This window comes from Temnothorax americanus, unplaced genomic scaffold (genome assembly GCF_048541705.1).
Source record: "Temnothorax americanus isolate GAGA-0224 unplaced genomic scaffold, ASM4854170v1 Scaffold6, whole genome shotgun sequence".
Classification (NCBI taxonomy): Eukaryota; Metazoa; Arthropoda; class Insecta; order Hymenoptera; family Formicidae; genus Temnothorax; species Temnothorax americanus.
In genome coordinates, this window is record NW_027509751.1 from 1753425 (window position 1) to 1776068 (window position 22644).

The 22644-nt window shown below is 43.4% G+C and overlaps 2 protein-coding genes across 9 annotated transcripts in view; one reads left to right on the forward strand and one right to left on the reverse strand.

Annotated features, from left to right (window-relative positions):
* Nucleotides 1–22644, reverse strand: part of LOC143905204 (coiled-coil domain-containing protein 170) — a 162851-nt gene that overhangs the window by 103002 nt on the left and 37205 nt on the right. The window lies entirely within an intron of this gene.
* The window catches only part of LOC143905203 (uncharacterized), an 86432-nt gene that overhangs the window by 52446 nt on the left and 11342 nt on the right, over nt 1–22644 (forward strand). The window lies entirely within an intron of this gene.

Genomic DNA, 22644 nt, shown 5'->3' on the forward strand with positions numbered 1-22644 from the left:
AATTTCGGAATGGTCGTTAATGGGCACCTACGTGATGGTCGGCGCACACGAAATTAAAGAAGCAACCCGGCGCAACTAAGGCCCCTCGCATTTCACGACGTTTAATAACGCCAGCACTCGACCGGCGCTCGCACAATCTTTGCAATTCGCGACTGGTCGAATAACGTTGCACAAGGATAAAAGCGCTTCCCCAAAGTTCGGGCAACCGGATACACTTTTCGTCAGGATAATCCCACGCTAATACGCCTGCTTTCCTGGAATCGCTCGTGCTGCGGCAAAACGGCTCGGCAGAGAAAGGGACAGAGCGTAACGATCGTCGTGTCGCGGTTGCAAGCGTTTTGCTCGCTGCTCCAGAAGAAATGCGAACGCGAATAGTAAATTAAGTATCTGGTGATACATTATACATGAATATAACGTGGCGTTTCATCGAATTCCACCTGCGTGCGGTATATGAGTATGACAAACGCTAAAAAAGCAGAAATAAAAAAAATTCGAGGTCGGGGAACGAGTGGTGCAATCAGGTTAGTAAAGTTATAAATTACTAAAAAATTACATACCGTGCAGCGTGTAACGATTCTCCTTTAATGATCTATTAGAAAGAAAAAAAAAGATCATTTCGAAATACGAAGGAAATACGGAACCGCGGATGAACGGAATGGTATATATTTTTGGATTCTCATTGTATAACGTACTACCAGATAAGACGTCTCTTCATCCTAGCTCGTCGTAAGCGGTTCAACGCGGTGAAAGGTGTGAATTCTGCATTAGACATCCATAGATAGAACCTAACGCGGCAGTTCATTGCACATCGGCCGGATCTAGCGGATATTGCCTCGGCGATTACGTTTTCAGAAAGATCACCTCGTTTTCCGCGATTTGCGTAAATTAACGTCACTTGTGCATAAACGATCGCAACGCGAAATATCGCATTTCAGGAAAGGTGTTTGCTTCTTTATCATTATTAGAATATTTATTCAATTACAGCAACGTCGTTTCTTTCATAAACTTGACAAATCGGAAAGAATTTAATTGACACGATTTCAGTTTTGGATATACTAATTGAAGAAAATTAAAGAATATGTATTTTAATTTTTTTATTTAATTTATGTTCTGTGTGTAATGACGTTCGCCTGCTTAACGAATTGTAGGATAATTCAAAACGAAATAGTGGATGCATCTTAAAAGGCGCTTTTAGGGATTTAGAGATGACCTGAATCTTCCGACACCGGTCCTATTTATGCATCCGTGCCATTAGTTATCGCAAAAGGGCTCAAAGTGCTGCATAGATGCCTTTTCATATAGAGTCCTTTCCTCGGAGTGTTCTGAAATGTTGCTGCATCAAAGAAAGAGGCAAAGCGGGCCGAAGCTATCTTTAGTAATCCCGGATTACCACAGGAGAGCGTATTTCCGAGCCTGATATTCAACTGTGCAAACACAAACGTTAGAACTTTCGGGCTTTAATGCATATGTCAATGAGGACAGTTAAACTATCATCGGTAACAAGCGCAAACAGAGGTTTCACGGTTTCCACGAGTGCCTACGAGCGCCGCGCAAAGGGACAGATAATATCGGGTGGAATTTGACGAGGGTGGCAGCTGCAACGGAAAAGGCTGCGCCGAATCTTTGCCAAGAATTATATCCACCGCTGGCCGATGGCAAAACGCGCTCGCTTGTCGGAGCGAGCAACAAGAGGAGAACAAACGCCTCTTTCGCCATTGTTTTATCCTTCTTGTATTCATAAATGTGCTTACACGTTCCCGGCGGCTGCTGGATGGCGTGGCGTCGCGTCGTGTCGTCGAAAATGCACGCGCAACGGCGCGAAACCGAGCCGAGACTGATTGATCGAACGCGCCCGCGCGACGCGCGCGAATAATGAAATAAATAACAAACAGAAGTAGTAACAAAATGACTGTACGACACGTTGTAGCAAGATTCTGAGAATCGTCACCTGTGCGTTTTCCAAATAGATCGAGAAAGCGAGCCCGCAACACCGTGTTTAGCATCGCAAAGAAACTATCGTGACTGACACACTTGAGTCACGCATATCATATATGTTGCATACAACCGAGGCGTGAACCGCGCCTAACCGTCATATAGAATTAAAGCGTACGTCGTAGATATGCGAGAACATCTAATTTTCACGCAAGCTGTGGAACAAGGGACTTGGAGAACGATAGGTATATTATCGAACGCTGGCACGAGATTGAAAATGCGCAATCGGGTTTCACAAATTGAAAAATTTAACTCGTAAAAAGCTGTGGAAAATAATTGCAAGTTCCATTATGTTTTTTATTTTTTCTGTCACGGTGAAAAGACGTTTTCATTTGGAGATCCGAGGCGCGGGAGACGACGCGGGGCTGGCGGGGCAGATTCGTGGCAGTAAGGCGTCGCGATGAGAAGAGAGACAAGAATAAGAAGACGGATGTTACATTCTCACGGAATGTGGTAGATCCCAATCTGGAGCGGTAGAGAGCGGCGGTTATCATTTTTAATGGTTTTCTCGAGTCGCCACCAGAATTATCCGGCCACCCTCGTTACATTTCTGAGTAGCCGGGAAGGGGGCCCTTAACGATGCACCCGGTCCGCGCAAGGTGAATGGGACGTTGCATCAGCCGTCCGTACATGCCCATCATTTTAATGGGACCATCACGTCGACGTGGGTCCTGTCTCGGAATTACACTTGACTGAGTGGCCTGTCTCGCTCTGACAGGTGTCGGCAAAAATATCAGTCCAACGACGGGATACGCGCTCTTATCGCGCTAAGCCTCTCAGTGAAATTACTTGAAATACTATTTAAGTGTTTGCGCAATTAACGCAATCTCGAACAAAACTGTCTCGTATGAAGCAGAAAAATAAAACGGCGACCATTAAAGTGTTCCACGGAAACCTTTTACCGCAATTTGCCGAATAATGATTATAATTAAAACCTTCCAAGATATCCGCAATGGCATTGAACTATTGAGATACTTTCACGCGGTAACAACTATAATCGCGACTTTGATTGAGCACCGGCGTTGTAATTGCTCATGTTATATTATTCACTGATGTAAACCTGTTTCAATCATGTAAGCCTAGTACCTAATACGTAATTTTAATAATAAATATATGAGCTAATATGTAAATATACGACTAAATATTTTTTTATCTTAAAAACAAATTTTTAAACTACTGTCATCTCGTAATACCCCGTGTCTACCGCGATTATTAAACCGCTCTGAAATAGTGCGTGTCAGGTGAGAGAATTACAAGATCGATCTCGATGGAGGTTGTGTGATGGAAAGCGAGCAAGAGATAGATGGCAGAAAGAAGAAATCGAGTCACGACTTCCTTTTCCGTTGGGGCCGTAGGGCCTCGCCTACTCGCGCTGACCCCGCAGGGTCAGCCGTCAGATATCGATAGTCCCGCCTCGTACATGCCAGACATGCTCTCTCATGCTAAGCACCGTGTTATTTCTATTTTTGCACCGAGACGTACCTAGAGAACGTGCGTGCGCGCACGTCGCCGTCGCACACGCGTGTGCGTGCGTGCACCACACGTACATTCTCCTCCGCAGGAAACGTCCGATCCGTCTTTTAGATTGCGAACGAACGCGATGGCGCTGGTCCCATCAGATATTCGCCAGTCAATGAAAACTAAACGATCGCTCTCTATAGTTGTACCGCCGGGAGTGAGATAACCGTGGCGCTAGAGACTAACTTAGCACGTGTTAACTCAGTAAACTGATGCGTATACAAAATATCACGATATATTTAACCATTCAAACGATACTTTTCATGCCTAACTTAGATGCGATATGAGTATTTATAGAATACTATTTTGATGGCGAAAATGATAAAATGGCAGAGGCTAGTCGTCTTCCTCGCCTCTGACTTGAGTAGATAATATAGTGGCTGACTATACGACGTCATACGACGATCATCACCGTCGTGCAACCTTCACGCATTGCAATATTCAACATCCGTTCGAGGGTCAAGACTGTACTTCGTAATTGGCATTGACTGACAAGTTTATATCGATGTTAAAATGCTCGGAATGTGAGTCTCAAGAAATTAACTCGAGGTTGTCACTTAAATCCATGTGATGGTCTATTTTTGTCTTCGCACTTCGCACAAACCAAAGCCCTCTTGCAAATATGTTACATTAAACTTTTTTATTGATTAATAAATTTGTGATAAAAATTCATTTTTTAATTCTCTTTGCTTTCTGTTTGCTCAAAATTAAACAATATTACGAATATAGCCTGCAAGATCTATGCTTTAGGATGTAGGTATCTACACTTTATCACGATATGAGATTTCTTCCGAGAAGAAACTGCTAAAAAGCACTCGATACAATGTACACAATTTTAAAATTTAATTTATCACGAGATTCCAAAGACATACTTCTTGTATAAAAAAGATAATAAAAAAATATTCTCTGAAATAAAAAAATAAATTTCTTTCTCTCATAAATATTGTAAATAATAATTATTAAAGAATTCAACGTAAGTAGTACAACGTAAGATAATTATAGAAATATTTTCAACCATCTTTACGATTTCTATAATCTTTATATAACTACTTTAAATTGAAGATTATTTATTTTTATCGTTTGTGCTCAACATTCTTATATACCTAACTCAATGTCCTCACATAAATACAGAAAATTTAAAATATACGTTTTATAGACACGTCATTCAACCGCAATGTCCAGAACTCAGTTGATGAAGAATCTCAATTGGAAATCACATCGCTGGGTAACGACCCGTCAATTAACCCTAATGACTACAGAAGCGCCGCGCGTCTATCGCTTTTTCAAGGCGCTTTTGCGGGAAATCGCGCAGCTCGATCGCGCAGATTCACAGTACAATACACAAAACTAATTGTAAGATAGCAAAACAAATATGACAGTTACTTTTATTTGCGGATATGATTCCTCAAGAGTAGAAACTCCTTGGAATCTTAACATCTCATGACAAAAATTTAGTAGCAACTATATTAAATATTACATATCGGTGCATCTCGCGTGAATTGTTAGTTTAATTATATACAGAGAGATTTGAACTGCAGTACGTCGCGTCGCGGATCTTTTATTATACATCGCCAAAATCGTGACTAAATAGTTCGCGTAAAAGTAACACGCCCACCGCAACGGCTCGAGCTTAACTGACGCACAGATTGGCTGCTTCTTACCCGGCCACTTCAGGATTCGTTATCGAAACGAGAGAAAAATTGACTGATTGTCTCGTGTAATTCCCTCGCGTACATCCCTTTCGCGGACGTCCGACCGTCGTCGGGCGACCACCTGCGCAGATTGGACATCCTGCGTAGGTACTCGTGTAGCTCGTAATTTACCGTCAGATTCCTACCTTACAGTGGTTCTCAGCACGCGCGTCTGGATCACGCACGTGCGGTTTACGATTAGCATTTTACGATTCGATTGTTAATGGCACGAGCCGAGAGTGTAGCAGTCGTGTACTTGACGTTCGCGATGTCGCGCGAGCGTAAAATATTTTACAGAGTCAAAAATAAGTCATTTCAGAACGTAACGGTTATACAAAATCGCGTTTATATAATAAGAAACGTTCATACGTTCGCTCAGACGGTGAATATATCAAGTTGCGTAAAATGGCAAATGGCACGGCTCTTGCAAAGAGATTCCTAAGGTAGACGCGCCTGTAAAATCGTCGTAATGGTCGCTCTCTCAAAGGCGCGCGTGCACATGAAGTGTTTTATGAATAAACCATAATGAATGGAGCCCTACGAGTAGTCGGTCATACGAGTATCCCAGAATGCGCTAAATGGTCATTTCAGCGTAACCTCTGCCCAGTACACATTATTTGCATGAGTTACGGTGCATCGATGAAGTATAAATCTTGCCGACGATCGTTGAAAAACGTTTTAAAATTCCAAATGATCGACTGATCGTTCCTCATCGATCGGGCCACTCCTACCGAGAGAACCTTTCTGTCTCTCGCAAGTAAGTTCTTCGAACTTGAACGATGGCTCGGCACCCCCCCCCCCCTTTTGTACTTGCAGAATATATATCTCGAAGCGGAGGAGGCATATACGATCTTCCTCATATAATTTCAGAACCGCTTGGCAATCTTGCGTATGCCGTTCAATGAGAAATGTAACTTGACTCTAAGAGCCCATTAAGTCGCATTACGACCGCATTATGATCGCGACGAAAAATATGTTTAAACCTGCGTACAATATTTCACTTATACCATCCATGATCGCGCTTATACTTTGCGCTTTCGGCGTGCATCCCATTACTAAGCACGCTATATTATGCAGGAGGTTAAACTTTTACTGTGTTACGACGCGTGGGAAGAACATTTTACTTCACGCCCACCGAAAATATCTCGATTATTGCGAGACCTATTCACATGAAATTTTCCGAAGCGTCGCGAATCCGCATAAAGAGGGCACGTGGTCATCTAGCAAAAAGTTCTAGACGCAGATCTGCATACAATGAAGGGGAACGAATATTCGCGCGTGTATTCTTATGCGGCGTCATCTCTCGCTAGAGAATACGCGAAAGCATCAGTAATATAGGAGAACGATAAATTTCGCGTTTTAAAACGTACACGTCGTTCATTTCGCGCCGTCGTTTCGACGCTTGAAACAGGAGAGACGGCACGCCCGGCAGCTTCGTGCGGGGTGCATTCATAATTCAGGGAGAACATTCACGTTGTAATTCGAGTGTCATATCTTACGGGAACCGAAGACAGCGAACCTCCGCAAATCAGCTATTTAGAAGCGGGACAAGCTCCTCGGGGCGAGTTCAATTGGGATCTCTAACGCGTGGCTGCAATCGCTTTAGGACCCGGTTATACATACCAACATTGTTTAAAATTATCCTCGGCTCAGCAAAGTAAATTCTCTCTTCCTATATCAACATCGCATGTTATATGAGGTCAGTTTATACTTGATTCATCAAATCGAGCGAGTCTCTTATTTATTGGTTAACGGTCATTTAAAATTAGCCTTGAATATTAAACGAAAAACGCTTCAAGATTAATCAATAAAACGGATACCAGATATGTCAAAATATATCGGATGCTTCCTTGCGTTTACTCGGGGAATGGCCCTCAAGCTCGAGGCTCACGTTACACGTAACATCGTGCTGGCCAACGTACTAACCGCTGGTCAATAAAGGGAACTAACCTCGGATAACCTCCGCTTACGTTAAACTCGTCGCGTACATTCGTTAAAGCTTGATTATTCCTCGAGTTAAGTTGCCACTGGAACGGTTACATTACCGGTCTGTGTACCACCGAGACCTTACGTCTCTTTCCTTCATGTCGGCAACACAATATTCAGCTCGGCACGCGCATGTATTAAACGCGGTAGCAAAGTACAACAGCGATAATAATATATAATGATGGAATTGAGCCGCAAAACACAAAATGCAACAAATACACGTGGAGAAATTTTATAATAACATATTTCTCGATAATCTAGAAAATCTTAATTATGCACTGTTAAATTCGTAGTGTCAGATTATACTTAATTTCATGCAGCTATTTTTTTTAGCCAGTTCTATAGGTCGCTACGTCGCCACTGCTCTTATTCAATATGTCGTTAATTAATTTAACTAAAACAATGTTAATTTAACTAAACCAGTTTTGTGTTAAAATAATAAATTTCGACACGCATGGTAGTTAAAAATTACAAAATGTTGTTTAACTCAAAGTATTGGTTTAAATATCATTCTTTAATTGAGAAAAAAGTTGACTAACTTGACTAACTGCATTCAACTGATTACCATTTTTCATGTTAGATTTAAAATATGTCATATTTAATTTAAATACTTAAATTAATTTTTCTCAGTGTATTTAACAATGTATATAATTACTTAGTTAGTTGCTTTGTTACATTGGCAAACTATCTGATAAGTCATAATTTCCCAAAGATCTTCAGATATATTTTATGTACTTTGAAAAAGAAAACACATAAACGGAAATACTTATTCGTACAAAAAAGATATGGATTACGTTTAACGACGTAACTGAATGATAAAGCAGTTTGAGAGATGTCTAGCAATATAACGCGGATTATATATAGACTTATCTGAGCTCGCGGGAGCTCGGCGACAACGGGTCGTTTTACCAGACGCGAGGCCGCTGATGAAAACTGCAAATGGCAAAACTTTCGTGCCGACGACTCGCACGTAATGTCGCGTGCACCGCAATTTTAAGCTCCGTGCAAGTGCATCGGCGCGCCGCCGTGTGCATACGAACATTACGAACATACCGAACGCGTCCTCGAGCGAAAGAGGAAGTCATAGCTTCGTTTTGCCGCGTCACCCAGACCGATATACGTTTCTTTATCTTACGTCATTCTTCATTGGCGAACTTTCGCAAAGGCGGTCGCGACGCGGTTTTCGCATTCTAAACACCCCGTCAATGTTCCCTGGAAAGAGTACTTCCGCTTCGCTTCGATGTCTGCATATTTATCTGTCGTATTACCACATGACTGTATCTATACGGCTCAACTACCGTCCTATAGAAAAAGTAAAAGACTGTCGAAACTTCCGGCACGTTGACAGTTTCTTTCTCTATCTCCCTTTTATAAAATTCCCGGGATAATTTCATCGATGGAAATTTATATATGTTTAAACATACGCTATACGAGGAACTCTTCTATTTCTCTTTCCTCACTTTTCTGTGTCACAACTCAAGACGACCGATGTACGATCGCTGTCCTACTCTCGGGTATTTAACCCGCTGCTGTCGAGTTTTTTTTTCCTAATGTAGCAAGCCGTATATTATTTACCGTGTCACGCGCAAGAGGCAGGACGCGCGCGTATACGTATTAAATTGCGATGATTGAATCGCTGACCCGGCAATTATTCGATAGCGACGACGGCTAGCGTTGCGGCAGGTGCTTGACAAGCCGCAACGACCGCTCAATCTAATCCTCGATGGATTAGCTCTAATTCGACCGTGCGATCGAGCGATGCCGACCACCGCGTTGGTACGCTAATTAGATCGTTGTCGGGCAGTTTACATCGGGGCTCTTCAATTAGACTCTCGTTTCCAGCTAATTGCACGCCGGCCCCTCGGAACCGCTGCCGATCGGCGCGGCGTTCCTTAATCGGGAACGATCCGAATGTTAATGGACTCGCGGAAGTCGGGGTTTCGGACGGCCGCGCCCGCCTTCCTCGTTTCTTTATTGGTCTTTTGCTGTCGTGTTAACGCGAAACCGACCGACCGGGCCGGGCCGACCGGTGCACGTGCTCGCAATCCTTTCTCGCGTTCGCTCGCTCGAAACACACACCTTCTCTCGTATTTTCTTCCCTCCCACAGCAGCTTCTTTCAACACCGCCCAATTAAAAAATCTCGTTTATCTTTTTATCCCCTCGCGATATTAATTTCGCTCTTGTTCGACATCCGCCTCATGAATTTCTATCGTCACTATACCGTTACTCCTCCGTTCGCCATTAGTACGCCTTTGTCCGACCTGATTTTTTTTTCGTCGCGATGTCGATCCGCCCGACAAATTAATGCTCCTGTTAAGGATTTCCTATTACTTAGTAAATTGACCGCTGATTTGCGATTATGATGCTGAGTTTTTGTAAGAAAAGTGGTCGATAAATCAATGAGTAACCGTAACGACATCAACAAGAAATTTTTAACAATGAATATCGATTGCCCGAAGAGCTCTTCAGAAAAAATATAAATTACAAAGTAAGCGAGCTGCACCGCAACGGCGCAATTGTGGTAATGATACCTACTTGCGCCTTAAATATCGTGCCTGCATTCTCGTTCTTCCTCGAAATCGGGCTCGCTCTTTGAGGATGAAACGCCGTTCATTACTTAAACTTTTACGCGAATGCATGATGATTGCCCCTTCCGCGATTAGCCGGCCTTTTCCACAAATTGCTCGTCTCAAGGGAACCTGTCGCCGCAACCGACCGGGATGATAAAAATCTGCAGTAGCATTGCAAAATGCATAATCGTCGTCGAGCGAAACACGTTGACGAGAACGTCAGCAGATCGATTCCGACGATAGAACATCGTTAAGATAATTTTTCCCATTCGTGGGGAAATGTTTTTTTTTTGTCGTAAAGGGATTAGAATTGCGGAAAAAAATAAGAGAACAAAATGTCATTGTGCGCATGACCGGTTGTCATTCTTTGCCTCACGCAAGACACAACGTTATGCAAATGAGCAACGCGCAGAGATCAGTTAATTTATAGCGACGTTTACCATAAAATTACTCACTTGTCACCGTATAATAATGTCTGCATCTGCTTGCCATGCACGCCTCTCGGATTTTTTGTTTTTATTTCTATTGGCGGCGATTTCTCGAGCGAATCGAGACGTGAATCCGGAAACTTTTCTTTCACATAAGTCTCTATGTGTATCGATCATATGCGAAAAAAAATTGTACACACGAGGGACGTCACGTAACGATTACGTAAGCTGCTGAAAAAATATTTGTGTCAAAATAATTTAAATTACGACTTCAAAATTTTCCATAAATTGGGACAACGATAATGAGTGTTTTCCGTGCTAAAAAATATTTGACAAAAACATGTGTGTATTGAATTATTTAGATGATTAATCGCATTCGTCACGAAGGATATCGCTCGCGATAATTTGTTCGTCAAGAAAGTGGATCAAGGAGCACTCGCGTTCGCGTAACGTTCGGCTTGACAGGTTAATGCTCATAGATACCAGCGAAGAATGTAGTCCACTTCGAAATGATAGATGTTCCACGAATGGAATATGGCGCCAATATATTTGCATACTTGTGCTATTTCACCCACGCAATTTGTGGAAATGGGCGATATTGTTTGCGTTTGAGAAATAGCGAACAATCCTTTTAATTGAATCCAATTAAATTTATTCTATTTCATTTACTTAATTTTAAATTATACAAAAAATTTTGTCACAAATAATAAAGAAAATGCTTGTTAATATGAGAGTCGATTTGGAGACAGCGTTATCAAAAGAAATTTTACGTCTTAATTTATATTTTATATAGCAATTAAGATCGCCGACAGACGCATAGCGACAGAATGTCATTAACTTTCGAGAACGATTCATTGACCCTGAAGATGCGACTGTGCACGAAGAGGTGGAGTATCGGATTCGGGTTATCTTATCTCGACGTTGAACAATGTTTAAAATCAGCAGCGAAAGTTTACCAGCTGCGTGGCGCAATTTAAAAGAGTGACGCTGCTGAATAGGGACAATAGCCGCGCGTCGTGACACTAAACAAAATACTATCAGGAATAATACGTGTTGACGCGAACGCCGGACTTCGAATAGTTCGAATGCAAAACGAGAGTCACGAATCATTCACGGCTCGATCGTTTCGATTGTCCACGCGATTGTTTGCATTTTGGCGTATCGTCTGATAACAGCCGCGGCTATCGTCGAGTTTGAAATTTCTATATGTGTCTAACGTACAAAAGCACTGTCAACGTTATCTAACTCACAAACACAATGTAGTTGTTCGTTACACCGGATCATCGTCCTCATATCTGATTGATAGAAAGCTCGCTCAATTAACCTCGAACTTATTCCGATCAAACGATGATCAATGGAATCACCGATTGGAACCGATCGCCTCGATAGATCTTTCTCAGAGTCGTTAACATGGGCACGTAGGAAGGCGAAATGCGATTCACACCTTGCCAGATGGCAGTGACTATTTGTTACAGTCAATTAATGGTACTTTATCCCCCCTGCCCGCAGAGGTTGCCGCATTGTTACTTGGTGCGTAAAGCAAATGGTGAATCACGCAGTCAAGTGTCAATAACGTGTAAATATAACGGTATGTACGTAGCACCCAGCCATTATGCAAATGATTTACGATGATAGAAAACTCAAATTTCGCAATTTAATTGGTGGGTCAACAGGAGTATCAGCGTTACATGGGCATCGGTGTGGCAACGTATTACAAGGCATCATTTTCTAGTTAAGTCACAGCGATTAGATTCGATAGTAAGAATACTCTCGCCTCAGCGACGTCACAAGCAACATAAAACGGAGAAGGTCGTGTGGCAAAAGAATATGGGGGGGGGGGGGTTGTCGACGGCCACATTGTTCTAAATTTTGCAATCAATGACCTGTGATCCGGCCGACCGGTCGGTCCGGCCAACGCCTACGCCGACTTTATCCAACGGCGCTCTTCTTCCTTTTTTCACTACCGATTCCTCGGAACTCGCGCGAGCTTGTCGTGGTGCCAGATACATAATGGCTGGAAACGCCCACACTCTTTTGCCCCACACTTACAGTATCCTCTCGAGACACACGTACGCACATACTTGCAGCCTGCTTTGCATTTTACTGCGCTCAAACTTAGTTCTCGAACTACGCGGACTCGGGAAAAGAGAATAGTCTTGTTTAACTTCGGCAAATGTCAAGAATAATCAATCATGCATACCGCGCTAGCGGTGTATTTTTCAAAGAGAAGAGAAGAGATTATCGTCAGTTTGCGATTTTAAACTCTTAGTTTATCATCTTTTGAAAATGTTAGATTGACATGCGTATATACTTTTGCCGTTGATGAGTGTCATCTCGATTACCATCAAAGGATGTACATAATTTCTATGTAAACAGGTATGACGGGACTTCAGTGTGTGACAAGACAAGAAGTGCGCGAGTCTCTCTGAAGCGCGCGCGCATCCGGGTTTCCCGGAATTTATATTTTTTTCCTGCAGCCTCCACACGGTGCACGGTTAACTTTTGCCAATGGGAAAGGACGAGTCACGAATACAGGGTTCCGAGGATAACGGAATTATGGAATCATCGGTAGCACGATCATCGCGATGGTCTCTGTTGCGCTTGCGGACATTCCAGTTTAAATTATAGCTCACGTTCTTCGTCCCTATCTTGATAAGATAGAAAACTGACGCCTAACTCACGCTTTGTATTGACCACTACTTGATAACGTAAATGTTAGCAAAAAGCCAGTAAATTTCTTCCTTTACAACAAAATTTCCATAAAGTATAAAGAAGATATGTGAATTATTTCATAATAAATTCCCTAACTCTTTAAAATATATGAAAGATTTAAAATAATTATTTCAAATGTTTTTTTACAATTTTAATGCTGCCTTAAATCCGAGATGAGTTGGGAAACGCTTCTCCGATTTTCAACGGATCGGCAATTTATCTGCCGAATAACGAACAAGCCTGATGTATCGTTCCGTGCTGAGGGACAATCCGGATTGTGGGCGAGCTCAGCACTGGTCGTCACCGAGCGAGCGGGACCCAGGACGAAAGAGAGATTCAATTGCGCGTACAGTTAACGCACGTGGGCAATAATAACGCCGCGAAGAAATGTCGACGCCCCCTTCAAGTCCCTTTTGCCATAATCTCCCTTCGCGTGCACATTGGGCCGTGCCCATTCGACCTCCGAGCCTCCTCCTCGCCGCTCACTCATGAGCCACGAAGGGCAGCACTTTTTTCCCGCACGATCCATTGTTGCGAAGAAAAAATGGAGGTTTGAAATGAGGTCAGCCGCTTGCACATTGGCGAACCAGGAATACGACTAGCCGATAGGTAATGCCGGTCGCGACATGTCACAATGATCAGGATCGTTTGTCTTGCGAGGGCACGTGAGAAATTACGACGTGAGACTTTTCCTGCGCGCACACACTTGGCGACATCATGATTAGAAAGTAAAATCAAACGTGTAGAGATTTATTATCCGTCATTTAGCCGATTGTGACGAGCTGTCATTGAAATAAATTAAATGACAAACAAAATAATATATGGAGGGATAAAAACCATAGAGGTGTAAGTGAAATTTTTTAAGATATTGACTCGTGTGCATAGATGCAATATATACAATATGTAAATTGCATCTATGTACACGAGTCAATATTTTAAAATTTTTGACATCACTATGGCTTTTACCCCTCCATATATTTATAATATATTACTGGTCACCTTTTTACCTATTCCCTATATAATAATCATCAAGCGTGCTATATATAATTATTTAGCAATACAATTTAGCCTATTTATCAATGTTACATCAATTTTCAAAATCAGTATCAACTGACTCGCGTTGTCGCAATCCTAACAACTTCGCAGAAATTAAATAAATGTTATTTTCATTATGTGGCTTGATCGCCGATCATTATTATATACCTCCTCGGTTTCTTGAATCGTCTTTTCTTCGCCTCTCACGTCCATTCAATTTCACTTATGCCACTTAACTCGCGCGCGCGTCACCACACTCCACCTGTCTCGTTTATTAAGCCACTCGGTTTCGCGCGCATGCACGATCGCATGTGATTTATCATCCGTGTATCCCTTTGTTGCTATCTTACCTTTACATTTTATCGTGTCTCGTCTCATGGAGATTTGATAATTCCATGACAAAAGCACGGCGGTAAATTCGAGCGCACTGATGTACCGAGCTTAGCAATGTCATAAATTCTTCGACTCGATTAAGCAAAAGGGGAGGGGACCATTAAGTGCTGGCAACGTGAAATTAATTAGATTTACTTTCTAAGCACGATGGAGATCCGGATCGTTAAAAGCAATTCACTGATATCACTGGAATTTGCGGAACGACTCATCGATTAGCGTGAATAGGATTTCGAAGTAAGTTAACCGGACTCGTTATCGAGCAATTAGTGAGCGGTCTGTTTCATGCTCCGTGCATGAGATTGTGTTCCTAGATTTGTTTTATCATCATATAAGCTACTGAGCGGAACGATGAAGACAATTTCGCTAATCCGTACTTTCTGACGCATATATAGTAAAACATTCTTTAAACTAGATATTAAAACATAAATCACACACTTCAAAATAAAAATCAAAGCAAATTCTCACATCTCGTAAAAATTGAATCAGGAAAACTCTCTGCTACATTTGAACTAATTCGAGTAAAGTAATACAGGAAATAGAAATTCGTGCTGCAGATACAACCACTCAATATAATGACGGTTCGCTGAATCGGAAGCGAACAGTCAGCCTTACGTCGCATTCTAAGCTTCACGCGCTCATCCTCTAGACTCTAGAATACTCTAGCTAGACAATCCGGCGCGGTCCTGAAAGCTGACGTGCCCCGAGGGCAACGTTAAACATCTTCGCGCCACGGGACGTCAAGCGCGAGGATCCACCGATGAAAAATGCGGTAACGGGCGCAGTGTAACTATATTTTGCAACCGCGCCAGTTTCCACGCTTAACCCTTCCGCGCTGTCTTTCAGCCCTTGAGCCTCGAGAAGCTCGAAAAGAGGCGGTGATCGAGAACCCGGTCTGAAGTATCGTTCACATCGTGACGGTTTCATTAACTTTAACCATAGTTTAAATCTTTAAAGCCGACGCTTTGCTAATTTTCAAAATTAAAATAAAAAAGAGAGAAGAGCGAGTTGCACTGCTCCTCAATTATAGCAAACGTTAATTGACGTTCGTAAGAGGTAAGGGTTGCGAGGACGAGCATCGAACCTCCAATGTGAACGGTACCTGAGGACTGGCTTAAGCATGAAATAACTCGACGTTATCGGACGTTTAATCTCCGCTCTCCCGTGCGGCTGCGTCTTTTTACGCCGCCCGCGGAACACGCGGCTGCGGAAATTGGAGGCGGACGAAGACGCCGCGCCGGCCGAGAAGACCGCGAAGTGACGACTGAAGAATGGAGCAATATGCAGCACGCGCGCTGGAAATGCAGTTAGCTGAGGATCTCTAGGATATATCCGATCGTTATCGCGGTTTATTACGGAATGTTTTGATTATCGCGGACGAAGCCCGCTGCTGCACGCTTCATTCTCTTACGTGAGAAGGGTTAACGAGAGTGTCATCATCGTAAATGCATGGGCGCGAAGTAACGGCGCGAAACGTCGGTTAAATTCCCACAGCGCGTCCTTACGCAAATGAAGTTCCTCTTTTGATTTTATTTGCACGTTCCAGAAGCGAAGCAGACGAAGCGAAGCAACGGGAAACGATTCGTTTATGTCTATTTTTTTTACCCTAACGGCAATGCTGGAACGTTAAAATAGTCCATCCACACGCGTTTACGAGATTACTTGGAAATTTGGCAATTTTATGCCACGCTGTCCCGAGGATATCGCAGCGAAGCGTCGCGATAATATATCTCGCGTCCGCGTAAAGGCGCACAAAAGATATTAAATCGTTAACATTCAGATCAAGACGCGCTAGATCGGATTACGAGCGCATTTTACGATCGTCGTGCACTCGTGGCGTTACAAACGCGGCACGGTTAAATTCGCGCGCGATGCGTTCATCGTCCAGGCGCGTTTAACATGCCACGCGATCGTGATCCTCTCATGATCTTTCTCTCTCCTCCTATATAAGGTCATACGACTTCTCACCTCGCGACAGGACCGCGAAGATTAACGAGCGCGGCGACGACGCGACGCCGAGAGAGGCGATCCGCTCGCCGATCCGGCCGGTCGGTCACAGCAACCGGGCGATGCACGCGTGATAGATCACCACGTTTAACAATGCGGATGAATATCGTGATGCGCGCGGACGGTTACGCAATGATCGATGACACGAACTGATAGCGCGACGTGTTTATCCACGAGCGGACGTGCACTTTTTACTCGCAGGTGACGGGTATCTGTGTTAACAGCGCTTTGTTCAATTGATCGTGACGATCGGTTAACAATATACTGAATACTCGCGCGAGATCATCGATTGCACTCTTATTATTTACGATATCATTACAATTGCATAATCGAGTGTAATCAATCTCTGATAATTCTTATACAGAAATTATATTTGTAGATCAACGCTCAATTTAGCGAAATTCTTTTTTAATTAAGTGTTATTAGTCTGTTCCTATTATAGTTACATTTCTATTAAAAATAAAAATAAATTTTAAAGATTATGGATCTGACAAAAAATTACTTATGTATAGGTATATATCATCTTTTAAAGCCGCGGTTGCAAATTTCTCAGCAAATTAACTAATTCAACGGGAATAAATTTATCGTCAGCTTCCTTTTAGAGAACGGAATAATTAGATACAACCATAAAGTAAGCCATAAATACAGTATTCCTGTCGCGAACACGACAACGGTGCAAGATTATGCGAAGGGTTGGTTGACGCAGGAGCGCATCTTTATGCAGTCCATACAAGACAATAAGGCCATTGTCGCTCGTCCAAGGTACGAAGTTGACCGGAAACTCATTGTTCCCGTCTCATATTTCAAACGATCGGGCGCGTCTGGCGGGATTCCGACGCCGCTAATATTAACACCGTGTTACTAGCCGACCGAAGAAGATCGAGTCGGCTACTTTCTAAGTGAAGTACCTACTCTTGAGGATGCACGCGTGTCTGCCGCGTTCGCGAGAGAGGTCCTTGGAAGAGGGTATTTATAACCAAACTTGTAAGTGGTTCTTTCTGAAATTCTTATACAACCTCTCCAAATTGTTCGCCGCTCTTCTCGTGATTCACAACGCGAGAGGTTTACCGCTCGCTCATAATAGAAATTAAAATTTTGAGAATTTTAATGAGATTATGGTATTAATAAATAGTTCATGAGGAAACAACATAGGTACAACAAGGGCTACGTTTTCTAAAAGATGCTGCAATCAAGACACGAAAGACGAGCATGCCCTCGCCGAACGGGCGAGCGAACGCGGAGGCGAGCGCGGCAGTTCAACATAAATCTTCCGGGTCGTACCGATTAATTACTGCAGGAAGCAGGGCCCTGTAATTAGATCCCCCTTGATACGGTGCGCGGCCATCTCGCACGGACAGTCTTCGACCCGACAGGCTCGTCTTCGCCGAGGAGAAGACGCCACGTCGGGAAAAAATCTACGAGCGAAAGACGATCGGGGAGGGGGGGGGGGGTCGTTTCCGTTATAGCGGATTATCGATCGCCATATATCCGATCAATTAATGTTGCTTTAACCTTTCACTAATTGTAACAGCAATTCAGCTCCATTTTTTTCCGCTTAATCCTTGTTTACGGTCTTCGTGCATCTCGTCGCGATCTTTTACTTTCGAATGGACCATGATAATTAAGCCTCTCCTTTCCCGCGGCGATTATTTTCGTCGATACTTAGCAGCGACTACTCAGCGATAATTTCTGGACATGCGAATCTTGTCCGCGTCGTGAACTTCCGAAAGAACCTTTCACGGTGAAACCACATAACTGATTCTTTCTGGGCTTTTCGATCACCAATTACAACGTCGTTACACGATTTACGAGAGAAAATATAGTTTAACAAGGACTCTAATTAAATCCATGAGTCGAATGGATTTCGTTTTTGCTTAAAAAAGACAGTTAAATTTTATATCTTAATAACAATATCGTTCTCGTGTCAACAATTTTTATATTAAAATCATACATTTTGTCTAACTTTATAACATATAACAAATGTATATGTTATATGTTATACATATATAACAAATTTATACCTATATAACATATAAAAAAATTACAATACGCGGTGTGCATTAAAGTGAGCAATAGCATATTGATTTACGTTGTATTCGGTTGCTTGAAATGAATGGATGATGAAATTAATAAATTGCGCAATTAATAATCGATTATTAGCCTGGAACTGAGATTGATTACACCATGCATAGACGTATACCCATTGCTCGGTGGCTCTAAAATGCTCACGCTTAATAGAACCATTTGCAATTAGACGGGCGTATAAATGAACCGTATCGGAGGGGGGAGATCCAATTATCTCGCGTTCGCGCGAATGTATATTCCTGCCGGGCATCGCGGCCCAGTCGCATAAATACACGCAAAAGTCCCGCCGCGCGGATAATAGAGAGCTCGAAACCGCGCGCGTTTTCCCGTGCAAACGTGCCGGTGCCGACGGCATGCTATCGGTTAAGTCGAAACGTGAAAAACACTCGTGCATGAGAAAGTAACAGCCGTGGTGCATCGTGTGTGTGGGCGTTCCTGTATATACATATATAAAACGGATTTATCGTTCCGCGCAAGTTCGCGGAAACCGTGATCAATCTCGTTCAAATCGATCCCGCCGCGCAAGGGATCCCAGGCCCGCCGAGTTTCACCTGTAAACCATCACCTGTAACCCTCAGGCACGATAAACGCTCGTAAACTTTTCACCGTAATCTCGGAGGTGGATCCGTGATATTAAGCTGACTTTATCCGCCGTCCGTTGGTATTAAAGTAGATTTATCGACGGTACGCGGCGCGGCACCCGATTCAGCTACTTTAAAACCCGCTCGTATAGCTACTAATACGCCGAAAGTTAATGCGCGGCCTCCGTGTACGCACGCCTACTTCAATACCACCGTGAAAGATGATACCGATGGAACATTACGTCGATGGAATATCGGATCGGCGACCGGGGAAAAAGTCTTGTAGAGAATGAGGAAGTGAAATAATTAAACCTGAAGAGCCAACCATCGGTAAATGGAGACGTAAAAAAAGTTATAATTATTATTTAAATATACGAGACTAGTTTTCGAAGCCAAGCGAGCGAGATCCTAGAGACATCGAGGCAAATGAACGTAATAGGGAAGTTAATAATCCTTGCGACATAAATTGGAAACCTAAGCCGAGATTAGTTAGCTGTCAAACAGCCCATAGACCACGCTTTAATGTGTAAAGTCGAACGACACTCGTGGCGATGCACTCTGCGTCAAAATTTACATCAGTATTTAATTTTCCCGCCGCTTTGACTCACAGATGAGGCACACGGGAAGAGATTCCCCGACACTTTTCGACGTCGAAAGTAATTCTACGTGATATCTGTATGACATTCGAAACATCGTGGTATACCCCTGACCGAACATGCTAAATCGCTCATAAATTACAGCGAAGCTACCGATGAATAAGTTATGCGACTCTGTTAGGGAACAGTTAGGGAACGACACTCAAACAACTTCCTTCTTCGGGTCTTAATCTCTCATCTCGTTGACCCTCGGCCGAACGATCGCCGGCCACATTCTCTACACGCGCAACACCGATTTATTCCGATCCATTCACTAAGAGGACCATCGATCGGAGGCTGTTTCTTCGCCGGTTCCGTTCTCTCTTTCGTCTCCCCGTTTCTCCGCCTTCAATCTTTGTGAATCTTATCTGCGGCCAAACGCAAGAACTGGTTCCGCTGCCGATACGTCGATTGACTTTTAAATCCGCAACTCCACGTGTCGGCATTATCGATTTCGGAGACAAGTTGGTCGATCGAACGAAATTGCGAAACGTATAATCGCAACACTTTTGTAATTCCCCAGAGCTATCTGTTACATGCTTGCGTTTCTTCCTATCTTCTCGTTCGCGTTCCTTTTTAACCTGAAGCTGTGCGATGGTGTGTATATACTTAAGTCATTCCATGAAATGCCTTGCAGGCCAAATATCGTATCATTTCACATTAATATCATGCTCTAAACCGTGGTACAGAGTGAACCGCGAAACACACACACAAGATTAATAACTGGATGCTACTACATTATATGTATTGGATTTTTATTGAACATTCGCATCAGCAACCGGCGGGTCAGAGGTAATCTACTTCTTTCACTTCCTCTCGCCGGACCCTCGTGATTCTTCAACCAGTTCCTCACGCGGCGAGCACGCCGATCGACTTTGAAGTCGCGAAGCGTCGATATACGATCGGGGTCGAGAGATCGAGCGACTCGATCGTCTCCCCGGAATCTCTCGACCCCTCTCGCGGAGTAAAACGCGAACGCGCGCGGGGTCGTCGTTAATTTCCACGTTTTTTAACGGCCGGCTGACGTTACACGTGCGCGCGGTTGTGTATCGCATCGCATCGCATCGCATCGCCGCTGCATCATGCGCGTCCGGCCGCACATTCCGCGCCGGGCGCGAGAGCAAAAAGGGTGAAATGCTCCCGCGCTTAGCTTCCTCTCGCCGTGCGTTGCACGCATCCTGATCAACGGCGGAGAAACTTTACGACATTCCACGGCCGCTCGTGCCATGCCGCCGAGATGAATTTAACCGGCTGCATTATAATGCGCTATGGTAATCAAGCGAGCGGCCAACCTGATTTCATATTATTGCTCGCGCCTGATTACCTATCCTATGCGATCGTTAAGAATGCGTTTAATGTTACGGCTCCAGATGCAGCGACATGGAAAATTAGTCTTCTCGAAAATGTACGACTCTTTTCGAAGACAAATCTTAACTGCATATCGATAGATTTTGTATAACAGGATCCAGAGTGCCAAATGCAATTTCTTGTCATTTCATTCCAACGCGCGCTACAAATATTCTCGCCTCTCTTACGCATTTATGCTTCAGATTGCATTCTTATATATACCTTCGTTTTATTTTTTCTTCCAAATAAAATAAAAAATTTTTCAAAAGCTGTTAAAGCACACACGCCTGCTCGACGTGTCGACAGCACGTACGCCACCGGCAACAGAGGAGCAAACCGGTCGGCCTTATAACGTTAATTAATACGCGCCGCAGAACTACAGAACCGGCATGACTCGGACCGATCGTTATCCGGCGCGAGACGCGGGAAGTTGGTATCGTTAATCAATATTCCAGGAACTTCCATTGGGACTGAACTGTTGTTTCGAACACACAAACGAACGTATCATCGGAAAGAAGTTACTCAAGCGGTCGACGATGTTAGCGTGTAACGTAAACGCGATAACGATGAATGCTATTTGTTAAAAATATTTACGTGAAGACAGATATCGCCGTGCATTAGAGCGTTTAATCTATCCTTTGAATGACTATACAAGCGCGGTTGCACATCGTACATTTGTCGCATCAATTCGTATTACATATCAATTAAAAGCAGATTATTTTAATGACACGATACTTCTGAGAGGAAAATTGCATTTGATCCTTGCAATCGCAACGCTTGGAATGCAAGATCGACAAGGTCAATAACATCTACCGACACCCTGATAACACGGCACGACATTTATCAAACGAATAGGCATCGCGGAACTTGATAGAAACCTGTACTTAACGGCGCGGGGAGGACCCGCTCTCATTGACAGAGAGCCATTTAGCTGCCACCGCATCTCCGCAGTTTTGCCGGCGGCTCTGCGAATCTGGTTCAGAACAGGTTGAACGCGAACCGCGCTGACCCAGACGCACCCGTTGATTTACGACGGCCTTATCGCGGAACCACCGAAATTACCGGAGTTACGTACGACCCACGTCGCTGTGCAGCTTAAGTCAATGAAGACGTTCGGGGATGCGATAAATTTCTGAAAAAATACCCCGTGCCTTCACGTAGCGCAATTGCAATTAATTACGTCAAGCTTTTTCGCCGTCTCTCGGACGAAATTATGCGTATTTACAGAGCGAGCTTGATTTACTTAAGTAATTGGGTAAGATATCGATCTCTATTGATAGACATTAGCATCGGAGACGGGAACGTCGAAGCTTATCCCGATGCTCGATCGCGTATAAACTCGATTTTCCATATCCACGTGGCAATTAGAAATCGACGCGCGGTCTGATTCCGATAGCCGCCATAGCTAATTTCCGTGTAATCTCCTCGCTGAAGGGGGACCTCAGCGTTACAGTAACGCGATAAAGATCTCGATCGTCGATGTAGGAACGCCTACCAATAATCACATGCAAATCGGTCTTAGCACTTACCGAGCGCGTGCCCGTGAAAATCCAGCACACGCAAAGCATTCGAACACGTGTATTTTTTATGACAAATGCAGAAATAGAAATCAATATCGAAAGAAAATTTATATCGTTTTAATTTATAAAACAAAAAAAATATAAAC